At 36.3% G+C, this 16,736-nt stretch overlaps 1 protein-coding gene across 1 annotated transcript in view; it reads left to right on the top strand.

Moving 5' to 3' along the window:
- Positions 1 to 1,051: 1,051 nt before the first annotated feature.
- klar (klarsicht) overlaps positions 1,052 to 16,736 on the top strand; it is a 1,308,544-nt gene continuing 1,292,859 nt past the window's right edge. The window contains exon 1 of the mRNA XM_069829505.1: positions 1,052 to 1,301. The gene's annotated coding sequence lies outside the window, so the exon portion shown is untranslated. The remainder of the gene's footprint in view (positions 1,302 to 16,736) is intronic.

The raw sequence follows: 16,736 nt of genomic DNA, 5'->3' as shown, positions 1-16,736 counted from the left end.
ACGACTGTCTGGAGACTGTTGAAAGAGTATCAATTGTATCCTTATCATTTGCAACGTGTACAGGCCCTGTCACCAGCAGATTACCCTGCACGAGTTAGGTTCTGTCAGTGGTTCTTGCAGCAGTGTGGTGTAAATCCGAACTTTCCTGCCTTAGTATTATTTACAGATGAAGCACAGTTCACACGAGATGGCATAAGAAATTTCCACAATCAGCATGTATGGGCGTATGAAAACCCATGTGCAACTGTTCCATCTCATCACCAGGTGTGGTTCTCCCTCAACATGTGGGCCGGTATCAATGAAGCATTTCCGGACACATGTTATAATGAACTATTTTGATTGTCTACATGTGGGAAATACATACCTGAAATTATGTCCCGTATTTTTTAAACACCCTGTATATATATTTTTTAAGTTACAGGAAAGGAATCACTGAGTTTGTAGTATGGTAAAATGCAAATCATTCTTCACTGAAAATTCACTGGGGCTGTTTTTTTATTATTATTTTAGGAAACATGTCTAGACCTACTAGACTTACCATTATTTTACAAAATACTGAATAAAACTCACGAAAAGCAAACAGTAGACCCTGTTACTGAATTTCAGTGCAACGCTGTGTTAGTTAATGCATTCCAGATCACTTTCTCCCAGGTAATTTTGTCGTAATTGTAATTTCAGACTTGTTGCTATGAAAAATGTATCCAAATAAAGCTTGTCATAAAGATACTAATCTTCTCGTTTACATATTAGTGTGCTCAAATGCGTCCTTTTTATTACATTATGGAGTAAGGTGGCCTGAAGCATTTTGGTAATTTTACCAAGGATTTATCACAAACACATCAGCTGGTTTTTTCGCCCTCAAGAAACAGGAAGTAAACCTGTGAAATAGACGTCTTTCATCATTGATTGATATAGTCTGTCGTATGTAAATAGGCTCGTGTTTTCCTGAGCGACTTTTTAACTTTTTATTCCCGCGTTGTAGACTTGTGCTCAAGCATTGCGTGTGCCCAATACTTGTCCCAGCCCCAGGGTTTTATTCGTAAACAGGGCCAGTGAATGTGGAAGTGGTGTTGAAGGTATAGGTTTGAAGACCTCCCAACCGCCTCCACGTGCGATTGTTAGCGAGAAACAGTAGTTGTTCTTACTGGCCTTGCAGTGAAAGAATAGTGACCTCATGAACTCTGTAAACAAACAAAAGGAAGGCTGTTGTTTGCACTGTGGAAGCTTACTTTCTGTGCATTGCGTGTGGTGAAGAGACCCCCGCTACAGTGGCTCCAGTACGAGGTACACGTCAGAGGAAGGTAAGTTAATACATCAAGCCAGATCTGCACTGTTATTAACCCTTTCTCTGCCACGTTCCGAAAAATCCCTTTCCTAATAAAGCGTGTATCATAAAGTCACGCAAATATACATTAAATTATGCTATGGATCAAGTGAATGGTGGCCCTCATCACCTACGAGGAACTCAAATTATATATCCACGATTTTCCATGCCTTTTACCTGAAACTGATATCTGTTTATGGATTTTATATTCGCCTCACGCCGGCAACGTGAGTGGCGCGCAAAATTGAAAGCATTTCAAGCATGAAATGTTCATGATGTTCATTTTATTGTAAAAATGTTTTATGCAGTGCTGATCTTGTTTTATGACCCGATCGCGTGATTTAAATCTTCGACAAGTGAATATCGAGAGAGTTGAGGTTCAAAACTTCGAGTGATTTCTAAGTTTTTGGTATAACAACTTCAATTTTTTGTTTTCAACTTGCATCTGTGAACCCGACACTAATAGTTGATACTGAATAGCAGTGGCGGCTCGTGAACTTGTGGATTGGGGGCGCTGCAGTAGATTTTGGTATGTACAAATTTCACTTCAATATTCTCCGCAAGAGAAAGTTGAGAAAAATTAATATTCTGTAATTTACACACACTCATGTTTGCACATTTGCACTGGTTAAGTTACGGTACTAAGATGTCACACCAAAGCAACACTCGGATATACTGATTGTCAACAATTTTCTAAAACTGGAAAGAGGTCTCTTTCGTATTTTACATGCTATATCAAAAGGATTCTACTCGCGCAAACATTTTGAGTTAAGGAGGCTGGATATATAATAATAAGGCAAAAGAGGATATTAATTTCCTTATATTAACTCGATAAGATTCTACAACAATAAGTATGTGAAGAGAAAATAAAAATTTTGTCATTAAGTTTCAAGGGAATAGAGAATCCATTTGACGCAGCATTACAATGTAGCTGTGTGGGAGGGGAGGAAAGATCTTCCCTTGTAGCCTGGCTCTGCAAGCCACTGCAGCGAAATATGGGTTTTAAACAGCGGCAGTTTCCCTCTGCTTCCCTTCACTTCTCTACCCCCTGACCATGCAAGAGACACTCTCTATGAGCTGTCCCACCCTGCAGATCCCAGGACGACTTTGAATGCAGTGTAAATTCCAATACAGTCGATGCGCAAAAATATTATGCATCAGATAATAGTACATATTCCCGGCCAGATGAAATATAAAGCAATTTACTTAAGAAAAGCTATAAAAATTATTCTACAAATTAAAATTATTTTTATTTTCTTGACAAAGCAAGGAGTGCTGCAGCTCCGCAGCTCTTATGGACGAGCCGACCCTGCTGAATTGTTATTTTACAATTACTGTACAATATGAGGACTGTAATAAGTATAAGAAAATGATTGTGTATGATTTGACTCTTCCATGGTAGGCAACGTGGTACGAGAAGTTTGGACATTTGCACCGTGTCAGAGCTGTAAAGACATCCAATGTTTCGGTGTTACAAGTCTGCTTTATCATCAGGAAAAGTAGAGAAAGGACAACGGGGTAACTTCTCTTTTGGAGAATATTTTTTAGCATTTCCGGTGTGACTTTACGGTTCTTTAAATGTTCCATATTCTCAATTTTCTCTTCATATACCAAGCTCTTTATTTAACCCGAAAAGAAAAAATCAAGGGGCGTTAAATCTGGAGACCTGGCCGGCCATGCTGTTGGTCCACGCCGACCAATCCAATGTCCAGTCTGCTGCAATATTTGTGTGGTTTAACCCACCAGATTGAAGAATGATATCAATTCTTTCCTCTTTCGTTAATGTCATCATGAAATGAAAAAAAAAATTGTTATAGGTAAGCTCCAAATAATCACAACAATGCATTGAAACTGTCACAGGTTAACCAAACAGTAAAGCAAGAAAAGTTAATTGCCCGAATTGCATAAAAATACCTTTTCCAAAGCCTCCTTATTAGGCTACTGTACCATGTTACAAAATATCTGTAGATGCAGTAACTAATGTTTGTGTCATTATTACAGTTATCTTTAAATAACTTGAAAACGATTAGAGACATCTCAAAACTAATTTGCTCCATTGATTTTTTTCAGAAAATTGCACATGATTTTGAGTACCTACATGACCCCCTTTCCATTTAAAATTTCAAAATGGCGGCTTTTGAGATAGATGAGGGCTAGAATCGAATGTGTCCCTGGTAGAGCATTTGGTCTTACAAATACTGGTAACACCTATAGTAATCGAAAATCAAGCATATGGAAGATATTTATATGGTTCCAGACTTTTGATTCACCCTGTATGTTAAATTGGCATGCGTTTGAAATTTAGGTAAAGTTTTATTCAATAAATTGTAACTTTTACCCAAATTACCCCATTGTGCCCAAATTATCTCGACTCCCTCTGAAAATATTGTTTTGTTACTTCGGTTTTTGACGGTTTGGGTTACCAAGGTATAGAATTATGGTTATTTTGTATTCACTTGGACAGTTGCGGTGATACTGTATCTCATGGAATTTGTGTGGCTATATTCGGCGACGTTGGCTCGCTCGAAATAGAGTTCCATGGCTAATGGAATGGTCACTAACTGTCCGTTAAATATCACTATAGCAACGACTTCTAATTTAGTAACTTGTGAAGATTATTTTTCTAACGACAGAATAACTTATTGTTTTGTTTTCTTGCAACCCAGCATAGCCTAATACAATGATGTCAATTGATGCCCATAGGAGCAAGCGCGCGCTTTAGAGCTCAGGAGAGCCGGAAAGGAAAGAGACAGACGAAAGTGGTAGTATATGCCGCTTGGTCGAGCTATATTCAGGGATGGCCAGCACTGATTCAATAGATAAAGGGAAGGGAACGGAACTTATTAAAACTGTATCCATGTTAATTTTTAGATTTGCCTGAGAAGTATAAGTGCATTATAAGAATGTAAGTTTTAATTTTAATGGTCATTTTTCACAAGTTTCATTTTTTATTCAAAATAAATATTTTCTCAACTTCTTTTATAGAGAAGTGAAATTTTCAGATATAGGCCTATTTATTTAGTAGCCTTACAAAATGTTTTCGTAAATCTAATATACGTAAATACGTATTACTGAAGATAGTATATTGAAAATTTTGAAAATATTCGAATGGAAATTGTTTGTAAGGAAATGAATTAACAAAGCAACTACTGTTACATCATAAGCAAAAGATATGTGCCCATGTGTTGTAAAAATGTAAGCTCTATAGCTTCAACACATTTTGAGAAAATAATTTAATATTCTGATGATAGGAAGTTGCTCACAAATATCACCTTAAAAGCATAATGCGATAAGGATTTTGGTACAGAATATTAGTTACACTTAAAACATATACAGCACCTAGGTAACTTTGCTTTGTACTGTAATATTGTTTTGATTTGTTTATTGATTACTTTTATAAGGCTAAAAATACCATCAATATCAATTCCAACTTATCATGTCATACTCAATCTCTTTTTTTGTTTTTGGATATCACTTTCTTTATGTCTTTCATACATTTAGTACAGTATAGTTGTATTACTATGGAATTTATGTGAATATTCCTTCTTAACTTTTTATTATGTTATTAACGTTTAAAACACAACTGCAATATTAAGAAATTGGTATTAGTACTTTTGTTTTACAGACAATATACAAGCCACAAGATAATATCAAACAGAAAGAAGCCACATAAGAATAACGACATAAAATTTCACGTTCCGTTTGAAGTTTGTGCACCACTGTTTTCTTAATCCAACAGGCTGCTTATTCATATGCACAACCCTTCCTATTTCCATACTTAGCGCTTGATGCCCGCGCACGACGTCAAGGTCAGAAAAATGCGTTTGCTTTGACATCACTGTACTAATGCTATAGCATTCTACTGTTGTCCAACCTCTGATTTCATAATCGTACTGTCTTGCAGTAGAGACCTCTATTCCCGGATGTCTTCATATACCAACTGAAAAAGCTTTCGGACGGATGAGTGTGGCTTAGCCGTGTCCGCTGCTAATGTACAAACATACATTTTGAGAACACTTCCAACAAAAACTGCAAGTGGGTAACTGTGTGTCTCTTCATCTGCCGTATTCATCATAATGTGCCGTGTTTCCCAGAATTCAAGTCAGGTTCAATGTGCTATCCTGAGTGAGAATCGTTACGAACATAGAAAAACGTTACCTCCTTCCACCGTCCTCAAAGCAAATCGTAAACGCTGCCGTTATACACGACTCTGTCAGCGGTACTCATTTACAATTAACCCCACTGAAATTACGTAACGATTGTTTTATGAAGAATACGTGTGCCAAAACAGACAATACTGCGACGCAGTTGTCACGATTGTTCTAGAAGGAAGTTTGCGGTAAAATACCAGCCTAAGGTTCACCTTTTTGTTTCGTCTCTCAATGCGTTCTCAGATGTAGCACGTATGCGGGAAGAACCTTTGATCTTCATGTGCTATGTCTGTCGCCTCTCACTCAACAAATGATTAATGACATTTTAACGATAAAGTTCAACATTTTTTAACTATTGCAGATTGTCTTTATTTACGAAACGAAACTTGGCTATTTGGTCACTTCAAAAAATCTATATTTCCTGGTAAAATACGGCAGAAAATTCTAGATTAAAGTAACATAGTTTTACAATTTATTGCACCACAGACTATTATGCATTTCAATTTCCTGACTCAACAAATTAGTAAAAATTCTTAATTTGTGACAAGTTAAAAAGTAAAGGAATAGAAAGGAAAAGAAAGGAGAGGAACGGACGAGAAGGGAAGTGGAAAGGAAAGGAAAGGGGAAAGAAAAGGAAGGAGAAAGGGAAGAGGAAAGGAAAAGAAAACGAAAGTGGAATGAAAGAAAAGGAAAGAGGGAGGAAAAGGGAAATGAAAGGAAAGGAAAGATGTTTAAAATACATTGGTAACAATTATTATGAATATCAACTACTATAGGAAAAATTCAATTTTTAACTTTTTCCTTGTCAACAATTAAAAGCCTCATGAAGACTTGTAAAATGTAAAAAAGTTTTTCGTTCTTCGGAATATTGATTTGCTATTTAAGTTCTGAGGGACAGATTTATTTTTATTATGAAGTTTAAAGTTTGAAGAGCTTTCATTACATTTATATTACTATGATGAAAAGGAAAGTGTAAGAAATTTATAATAATTGTTGGCATTTAATGGATATTATGCTGACGAGAAATAGTTTTCTTTGTATTTATTACGTTTCAGAAGACGATAAATTAAGTTTTCAATAGTTTATATCTGAATGCGTTCTGTCGGGTTTGGATGAGACTTGGTCGATATTCATCATGCACCTGAGAACAGCACAGTCTGGCGCAGGTCGGCGGAACAAAACAGTCCTTTTGGGTCACTATTAGGACTGTTTGGGAGTCACGTGCAACTACACTGCCTGCCTGTTTGTGAGGAAAGATTGACGGCAAGCGAGCGATACCGTGTGTTAGCCCACTCACTAAGGTAAACAGTTAGGGGCAGGCCTGAATGAGGATTTTCCTGTCTCTGCCCTATAGTGTTCAATATCATAGGCCTTTAGTTTTTGAGCTGTCACATGTTTAAATTCAATAACATTAACCCAAGACCAGGCACGGCTTCGTAAAGTTAACACCTTTCTCTCCCTTTAAAACTACTCTTTCGGATTAATAGGGATAAAAGAGAGGGAAATCATGACATAATGTATTTCGCTTCTCCCATTTTTGAGGGAAATGAAAGAAATCCGTTACTTTTAAGTTCGAAGGGAGAAAATCTGTTTGTGGCAGGCATTGAGGAAAAGTTACAGAATTGCGACTAGTAAGGGAATGGAATGCCAGTGAACTGATGTGGAAAGGAGAATATTAAAAGAAGAGGACGGGATTGACAAAGAGAAATGGTGTGTGGGATGCGAGAGGCGTTCTCAATAGCTGCAGCAGCCTCGCCATTCATTTCGAGTGAAGTCTTCATAACTTCAGCGTCAAACAGTAGCAGGAGAATTGAGCTTTTATCTTAAGTTGCAGTAGATATTACAGTATCACGTTTTTCAACATACCTTTCAGACCTCGATAATGGGTCGTATGTTGTCAAGTTCTCTGGAAAGTGGTGTGAAAAATATTTTCAAAGGTCTATAACACGTGATCCAGTAGGCAACCGATCGTAAATATGCTGGAAAAGGATGAGTGTATTGAGTATCGTACAGTCAGTGAACAAAATTTGTGCAATTGACTAAGTCAAGTAATACATATAAAATAAACAAAAGAGACGTAAAAAAACAATAAAATTGTATCAGAAACACTCAACAGCATTGACATTAAAAAATTCATTAATATCATAAAAGGGATGTCTTTCATTCGTATCGCAACAATAGCCGATTCCATGTACGCCTAGGCCTATTTTTAAATATAGATATTTGAAGATGTATGTATAATAATAATAATGTTTTATTTTCGCTGGCAGAGTTAAGGCCATAAGGCCTTCTCTTCCACTCAACCAGCCTTAATCAATACAATACATAAATTTAAATTACAAATATTTTCATTACACTCACTTAAAAGGTTCTCCAGCAATAATCTTCACTACACATTTATTTAAATTTAGATAAATCTATAAGGTAAAGTAGTAACTTAATTTATGAGCTAATTTAATTCAATGAATTATAATTAATTTAATATTTGAGATAGCTAGTAAAATGATGAAAATTAATTTAATATAAGCTTACTAGGACTATGTTACAGGGAGAATATATATTTCTATTTCTATAATGAGAATATTAATGTAATTGCCATTAGAGGTTTTGTAAATCTATTTAGAGAAATTAATGATAATAATAATAAGAATGGACAGATGTTAGTTTCATTATAAGTAACAAATATTAATCAGCAATTCATCTGTTAAGTAAGAATTTATGTAATTTTGACCTAAATGAAGCTATTGTCCAACAACCCCTTATATCACTCGGAAGCGAGTTCCAATTTCTAGCAACTGAAACTGTATAGGATGAAGAATATAAAGATGTCTTGTGGTAGGGTATAATGAGTAAATTGTTATAATGAGATCTTGTACTTAGTTGATGATATGCGGATAAATTTTGAAAACGAGAAGCCAAATAGATTGGGGTAGCGGTGCGCAGAATTTGAAATAAGAGAACAAGAGAATGCAGGGCTCGTCGATCGCTTAGCCTTAGCCAAGACAGAGTTTGGAAAGACGGGGAAACATGATCATACTTACGAATATTACAAATATAACGGACGCACGCATAATGCATACGTTGTAGCCTGCTGTTCAAATTTGCATTTAGGTTACTTAATATATGTATGTATTTATTTACACTGCAAGTGGGCAAGCACCCGGTGGCAGTGGTATACACAATATGAACAATACAAAATAACAATTTTTCCCTCGAAATTATTCAAATCAACTTCACAGGGAGTTATACCTGAAAAGCTTGATTTGCATAATATACGTCACTGTTCGTTAACAGAAAACCACAATTTAAGTCTCACAGAGTTAGTGTGCACTCAATGTTGGTTGCTGGACAGTTGTCAGCCCACTTTGAGGTCTGTGGATATAGAGGGAAAAATTGGATCGGTGTCGGGTAGAGTTCCCGGGTAGCTCAGTTGGTAGAGCGTTGGTACGTTTAACCAAGGGTCCCGGGTTCGATACCTGGCCCCGGAACAATTTTTCCCTCGAAATTATTCAGATCAACTTCACAGGGAGTTATACCTGAAAAGCTTGATTTGCATAATATACGTCACTGTTCCTTAACAGAAAACCACAATTTAAGTCACACAGAGTTAGTGTGCACTCAATGTTGGTTGCTTGACGGTTGTCAGTCCACTTTGAGATCTGTGGATATAAAGGGAAAAATTGGATCGGTGTCGGGTAGAGTTCCCGGGTAGCTCAGTTGGTAGAGCGTTGGTACGTTTAACCAAAGGTCCCGGGTTCGATACCTGGCCCCGGAACAATTTTTCCCTCGAAATTATTCAGATCAACTTCACAGGGAGTTATACCTGAAAAGCTTGATTTGCATAATATACATCACTGTTCGTTAACAGAAAACCACAATTTAAGTCACACAGAGTTAGTGTGCACTCAATGTTGGTTGCTTGACGGTTGTTAGCCCACTTTGAGGTCTGTGGATATAGAGGGAAAAATTGGATCGGTGTCGGGTAGAGTTCCCGGGTAGCTCAGTTGGTAGAGCGTTGGTACGTTTAACCAAAGGTCCCGGGTTCGATACCCGGCCCCGGAACAATTTTTCCCTCGAAATTATTCAGATCAACTTCACAGGGAGTTATACCTGAAAAGCTTGATTTGAATACACAATAAAATTACAATTCAATACACAATAGGCCTACAATAAGAATACACAATACAATTTAACACAAAAATTACAATTAAGAATAAAACACAAAATAACCTAATTTTACAATACAACCTACATAAGTTTCAATAGTCTTTCACTTTACTCTCATCTCACTCACTGTAGTGGCACTATGACACATTTCTCTGACCTTTAGGACACATTTCACTGACACTATAGAACACATTTCATTGACGCTATAAATTATCACTGTCCACACCTGTGGAGTAACGGTTAGCGCGTCTAGCCGCGAAACCAGGTGGCCCGGGTTCGATTCTCGGTCGGGGAAAGTTACCTGGTTGAGGTTTTTTCCGGGGTTTTCCCTCAACCCAATATGAGCAAATGCTGGGTAACTTTCGGTGCTGGACCCCGGACTCATTTCCCCGGCATTATCACCTTCATCTCATTCAGACGCTAAATAACCTAAGATGTTGATAAAGCGTCGTAAAATAACCTACTAAAATAAAAATAAATAAATTATCACTGATCGGAACTATTCACTGCACTGTAAAACCATAACTTCACTGACTCCCCTCGCTTCACTGATACAACAATTCAAATAAGACAAATAATTACACCCTTATGCATACTTATAAACAGAACTACATTTAAGCTAAACATTTCTAGTGTAAGATCCTCTTACATGCTATTTTTAAATAATTTACAATTCAAACGAAGGGAGTAACTCGTCAGGCTAATTAATAGAGTAAGCTACTAATTTCACAATTTGGGACATCTGGCTTACATCTACGGCTGGTAATTAGGATCCATAATACAAAACAGCGGTTAAATTAAAAATAAAATACAATATGATTTGCGGAGAGAATATGGAACTGATAAATTTAAAAATAAAGAACAATTTGATTTCGAAGAAACTTGAGATGAAAGTACAATGAAGAGTAATAAAATGAAATAAAAAAATATATTACGTAGTGTTATACAAGTGATTGTGTAAAATTGATAACGAATCTCTCAATGCGATTAGACAAAATTTGTTAATGTCCTCATTAGAAAATTTAAGAGAAAGGAGAATGGTTTTGGTTAACTTAAATGAAGTTCCCCTAGCACTTTCCATGTATTAATATTCATTTTGTATCTCTCACTGAAGTGAGGAATACATGGGTTGTAAATAGACTTCTTTTCATAGTTAACGTTATTGGCTTGTTGATCATCCTTCTCAAAACGGACAGTGGGGTCAAGAATGAGGCTTCTTTGATTCCGGCGATCGATGGCTACAATGTCTGCTCTTCTCGTTGACCCATTCTCAGCCAAGCAGTGCTCTTCTTCGTAAACCTCCCACTTTGCCTTCCGAAGAGTGGTTGCGATGGAGCTTCTCACTTTATGGTGGCGATTGTTCCTCAGTAGTTCTCCTTTAGGGCAGTAACCCAAAACATGCCCAAGGGTTTCTACTTCGCTGCATCCTGGATGACGACAGTTTTGATCTTGGAAGGAACGACAGATGATACTGCTGCGTTGTTTGTGGACATCTTTATGGCACTGGTCCACTCTGAGGATGATATCCCTCTTCTACTACTAATCCAAGAGTTGTTTTTTGGATCTTCACTATGTCACCACTCCTTTAGAGAAACTTGTAAATAGTTATTATTATTATTATTGTTATCCAAATATTGAAACCCTATTTTACCTTTGGTATATTAGGGTTGTAGTTTGTTACATGTGAAATACATTATGTAGTGATAATACACAATTTTAAAGAATTAATAGTAGGTCTGAATCATTGTTACAATATAAATACACTAAGAGACGGTAAACAATACTAAATACGTTATGCAATAATTACCTTCAGTTAAAACAAAATGAAATAAAATTAGAAATTATAATCGAAGGTGTAGAGAAATTGCAAGATTATTACATTAATTTGTGATCTTATACATAATTTTAAGCAATATTAATGAGATAATGCACAGAATTGGCGTAGTTACAAATAAAACACCTATTATATAGTTGGTTTGCGATAGTAAAGAAAAAATAAAAACAAAATTACTTACGGTTACAAACTATATACCTGTCATCAAATACTCAACAATAGTAAAATCTATAATACAAACATAGTTATTGTTGTCATTACTATTATTATGTCCCAAAGATAGACACCTTGTTTTACATAGTGCATTAGGATTTTATAACATCATTAATTTATATACAATTAACAGCTACAGTCTTGCGTGGATGTGGTGTATAAACTCTGTGAATTGTTTGTAACAACATTTTTTTCTAAGAAAATGGTAAAGGGGTGTGGAGTAATTTAAATTGCAATCCGAGATATGATATCTTAAAAAGTGTCTTTTCCTTTCGAACACTGGACAGTGAAAAATCAAATGTTCAACAGTCTGATTCTCTTTGCATATGCACAGAGATTCTTCTGCACTTTTGATCCTAAATCTTTCAAAGTAGGAACCGAATTTTCCATGGCCGGTCATAAATTGGGTGTAAAAGAAGTCGGTTGAGAACTGACTGCAACATAGTCTGTCTTGTACATTGGGAAAGAATAATTTCTTGGTCACAGAGCCTTTAACACTAGAGTTCCAGTATGTATTCCACTTGAGTGTAGTTGTGTGCTTGATCTTCTGCTTGATGTACGAAATAGGACAGGTGGAATATTTATATTCTGAGTTGGTTGAGGCTGCTTGCTTCGCTAATGTATCCGCTCTTTCGTTTCCTTCAGTACCTGTGTGGCCGCGCACCCACATTAAGCAAATACGACCTTCAAATTTAAGTATTAGGGATCTAATTTCGACGGCTATGGAATAAATAGTTCCTGTTGGTTTCGTGATAATTCCAACCCGGGTGTCTAGCGTGCAAAGCTGACGGTGTAGCCTTCCTAATAATGTTGTGCCTCCAATTATAAATAAAATAAAGAGTTGCTCATCCAGTGAGCCTGTACCTCTGTTTGATAGCCTTTGGTGTAGTCGTAAAGTGTCCATATTATATAAACATTAATCATCTTAACGGTCTATTTATAAAATACGAGTCTTTATAAATTTGCTTACTGCTAAACTGCCTTTTACTTCCATTGGCAGCACGCATGCGCGAAACTTACAAACTAATTAACTGCTTAACTGTAAATAATTGCTGGTCTTATGAGTATTTATTAAATTATTGACGACTTTTATGGGATAGCTTCATGGATGTTACCTAACGGTAAGCCCATTTGCCGTTTAACATAAGCTCATTCTCCAGTACAGAAAATATTGATAGAAGAATACACTGAACCTAACCTGTCTTTTATGTTCGTGTTCTTCGACTGCACAATACATTATTCCACCTAACGGTTATGTCCGTTTGTTCCAAATCCTTTAAAAATATTAAAGTTTATGGCCCAAATTAGCTAGTGTTGCGTGGCGTACTAGTCTATTACTAAGGAGGCCCTTGAGTATATTTTCCGGGATGGCTGTTGTGTATAAAATTCAGTATTTTTGTCGTGACCTGAAGGAAATTGATGCAATCCTAAGTCAATTAGGTTACAATGCCTCATACACAGTTTTTAAATAATCTATTAAAATAGATACTGTCTATTTAATCAGCTTCAAGATATTAATTATACTTTTATTTCTGAAAATTGTGTATGCACCGAAGACATCCTCCCCTTTATTTTGTGAATAGGGTAGTAATAAAACCATTTGCGCCGTTTAATATAACAGAATTCTCCAGCACAGAAAATAATTAATCGAAGAATACATTCAAAGATTCAAAAACGAGCTCTCAGGCGTTGTCATAATAATTCACCATTAAAATGGGACACACTCACGGACAGGAGAACGCGAATTCGATTATGCGCACTGTTCAAAACATACAGAGGTGAGCCTGCCTGGAGCGAAATATAAAAAATAGGTTGCAGTCCCCAAATTACTCTCAAGGAACGACCACTCATATAAATTGAGGGAAAGAAGACAGAGGACGGACACTGGAAAGTTTTCTTTTCTTAATCGTACTATCAGGGACTGGAATGCTTTACCTGCAGACTTACTAAAGGCTTTACCAACAACCAAAAATGTATTGAAAAATAGGCTTAAGGACTTTACTAATAGACGGTAGTACACGTATATTATTATACACACTATTTAAATGGTGTAATTGATATTTTGTTATTTGAAGTGTTGTATCAGTGAAGTGTGAAGTGTGTTTGTCAGTGAAGTTTTATAGTTTAAAGTGGCAGTGCAAAGTATTTGAACAGTGAAATATTTTTGAAGTGTTAGTGAAATCAGGGTAGAATCAGTGAAATGTGTCGTAGTTCCAGTGCAGTGAGTGAGTTGACAGCGAAATGAGTGTAGTGCTGAAAGGTACTTGTGCAGATATGAACATATACTCGTGGGTTTTAGTTCGAACTTAGGGTTAAGATACAAATTAGATTTACTTTAAATGTTATTTTAAGTGATCGTGCTTCATTTAATTTAGGATGCTCCCTGTTATTATTATTATTATTATTATTATTATTATTATTATTATTATTATTATTATTATTTCTATTATTATTAATTGTTATTAGTATTATTAATTTATTATTAATTGTGTTTATTATTAATTGCCATTATTTAGTGTAATTAGTTACCACTGCCACCGGGTATACGTGGTGTGTCTAAAAAGTTCGGTGAATGGTGTCATATCTGAACGGCAACTTGGCGCATGTGCTTGCGCATGCGCATGGTTCTTCAGAGACTTGGGGAGAATCGATACACAGCATGCAATGCATGTGACTGGCAGTGTAAACAGACTGCGACCAGTTGAACGTAGTCAGTGTGAGAGGAAGTGTCACAGCGCAATGGAGCAACGTGTAAACATCAAGTTGTGCTACAAATTGAGGAAGACTGCAACGGAGACACATGGAATGTTGGTGCAGGTGTACGGGAGGGAAGCCGTGAGCAGAAAATGTGTTTAAGAATGGTTTAAACGCTTCCGTGAAGGGAAGGAAACAATTGAGGATGAGCCACGTTCAGGTCGGCCATCGACAAGCAGAACCCTCTCCGTACTCCCCTGATCTGGCTCCTGCGGACTTCTTCCTGTTTCCCCGCTTGAAGGCGGCCAGATCAGGTCATTGTGGATTGTAGGCAAAAGTTGAAAAAATGTCAGGTTTGCTAAGCTTTCGAACAATATCATTTTCGTATAGCTGCTGCATGTAGAACTTGAAATGTAGAGCGTAAAATCATTTTATCCTACTAAGAGATCTTGCTGAAATGATCTGGAGACTACAAAATTTTCTAGGCCTCTTATTTTATCAGTAAGTAATACCTTTTGATCTTTCCTTAGGAACTGTAATTTTTGCGCTCTCTCGAGCCAATACTGAAGACAATGACACATATCAATATCTACACTACACCGCCATTAAGTATATGAAAAAGACCCAATCCCACTGGGTTAATAAGTATAAAAATATTTGATTTTTAATAACAATATTATTACTTACTTAAGTTTTGTAGTTATATATAGCAGCCACTCAGTAAATTATAGAAATGAAGATCTAAATTAAGATATTTTCTACATTTACTTACATAACCTCAAAATGTTTCACTTTCATGTCATCAATATAGCATCAATATTATGTGCAATTAATGAAAAATAGACGAATCATGATATTAACTATAATAATATTTAATTTCTAATGGTAATAATGTCATAAAACCACTTCAAGTTTCGTAGATTTGAATATCCAATAGACAGCTGTACTCAGAAAATTATACACTGGAGAATCAGTTTTTAATAACAAATTGAATTGAGCTCTAAATATGTCGGCAATCCTGCAGGTCATGGCCTTCGTGTAATAGCCTATTGTTTATTGTAGTGTGTGTTTTGTTCTGAAATTCAATCAAGTCGGCCGTGATTCAATAAAATTAGTTCTCAAAACTGACAACAGATGGATTTTGGAAAATAGGAAAATTATGTAAGAAAATTGACATTTCACTGAAAACTACAATTTTTCCGAAAAACGTTGGATGCCAGGCATGAAAATTAGTTGTCACCCTTTGAAATCCGTTGAGCCGTTTTCCCGTAATTTCCATTACCAGTTCAAATTATATATATAGATAGCCTATTAACCTGTTTTATATCCTATAGGATAGTTTGTGAATTTAAGGGTTAACTAGCCTATCAAGCAAGAAACAAATGCCAATCATCAGTGACAAGACAAAAGTGACGATATAAAATCTAAAGTAATAGATGGCTCTGATCGGTTAAAATTCAACGGACTCTTACACTCCAGTAGTGAGTTGGTATACAAGTGAAATTGTCACGATAACACATGATCTTGCATGCACATAAGTGGACTGCATCATAAAATTAGATTACATTTTAATTATTCGCTGCTTGGACCGCCCACGCTGAAACTTTTTATGTAGGTGGCCTAAATTGCCAGGGCGAAATACTGCCAAAAGTTCCGCTCAGATATAGTACCACAAGTCAGTCACTTTCTTAGTTTCTGAACGTGCTTCAGAGATAGATTGCTCCGAGGTATTTGGCAGCAGACAGAGGAGATACCGTTGAAAAATCCTAGAAATCTGTTTTATAATCCGCCCTCTATCACGTATCTCATCGTACTTTTATATTTCAAAATCTCTCAACCGTGTCTATAGAAGAAATACAGAAAGAGAACGATAGATGTGATAGCGGAAAGAAATGACCAGTGCCTTTTAATTGCCTGTCTAATGGGCAGGTAATCTCATTTTCACCTCGGCGTTTCCCTCCATAGGCCTACCTGAATACGTTTTTTAAATCGAGTCGTGATCATATCTGCAATCTGAAAGATGAAACGACCATCCCCAACCTGTATCTTCCTACCGATGTGGAATGACGTTGATTTGAAGGTCAGTGGTAATAGAAAGCATTGCTACGGTGTTATTGTCGTACCCGATGAACTAGCGCAATGCTGGCCGACATATTTCTGTATTGGAACACTGATGGTTGTTGAGGCGTGGGCGCTTTGTGACGATTCTAATAATAATGATCATGATAATAATAATAATAATAATAATAATGATAATGATAATAATACTTTTTGACGTAAAACTGCGTTGTTCTCCTCACGAGGTACGGTGGGGAATAAATTGAGAATTAACTGTCACATAAAAATGCAATCC

Source organism: Periplaneta americana, chromosome 6 (assembly GCF_040183065.1).
Source record: "Periplaneta americana isolate PAMFEO1 chromosome 6, P.americana_PAMFEO1_priV1, whole genome shotgun sequence".
Lineage (NCBI taxonomy): Eukaryota > Metazoa > Arthropoda > Insecta > Blattodea > Blattidae > Periplaneta > Periplaneta americana.
The sequence above is the reverse complement of the archived record's forward strand: the minus strand, read 5'-3'. Positions and strand labels throughout refer to the sequence as shown.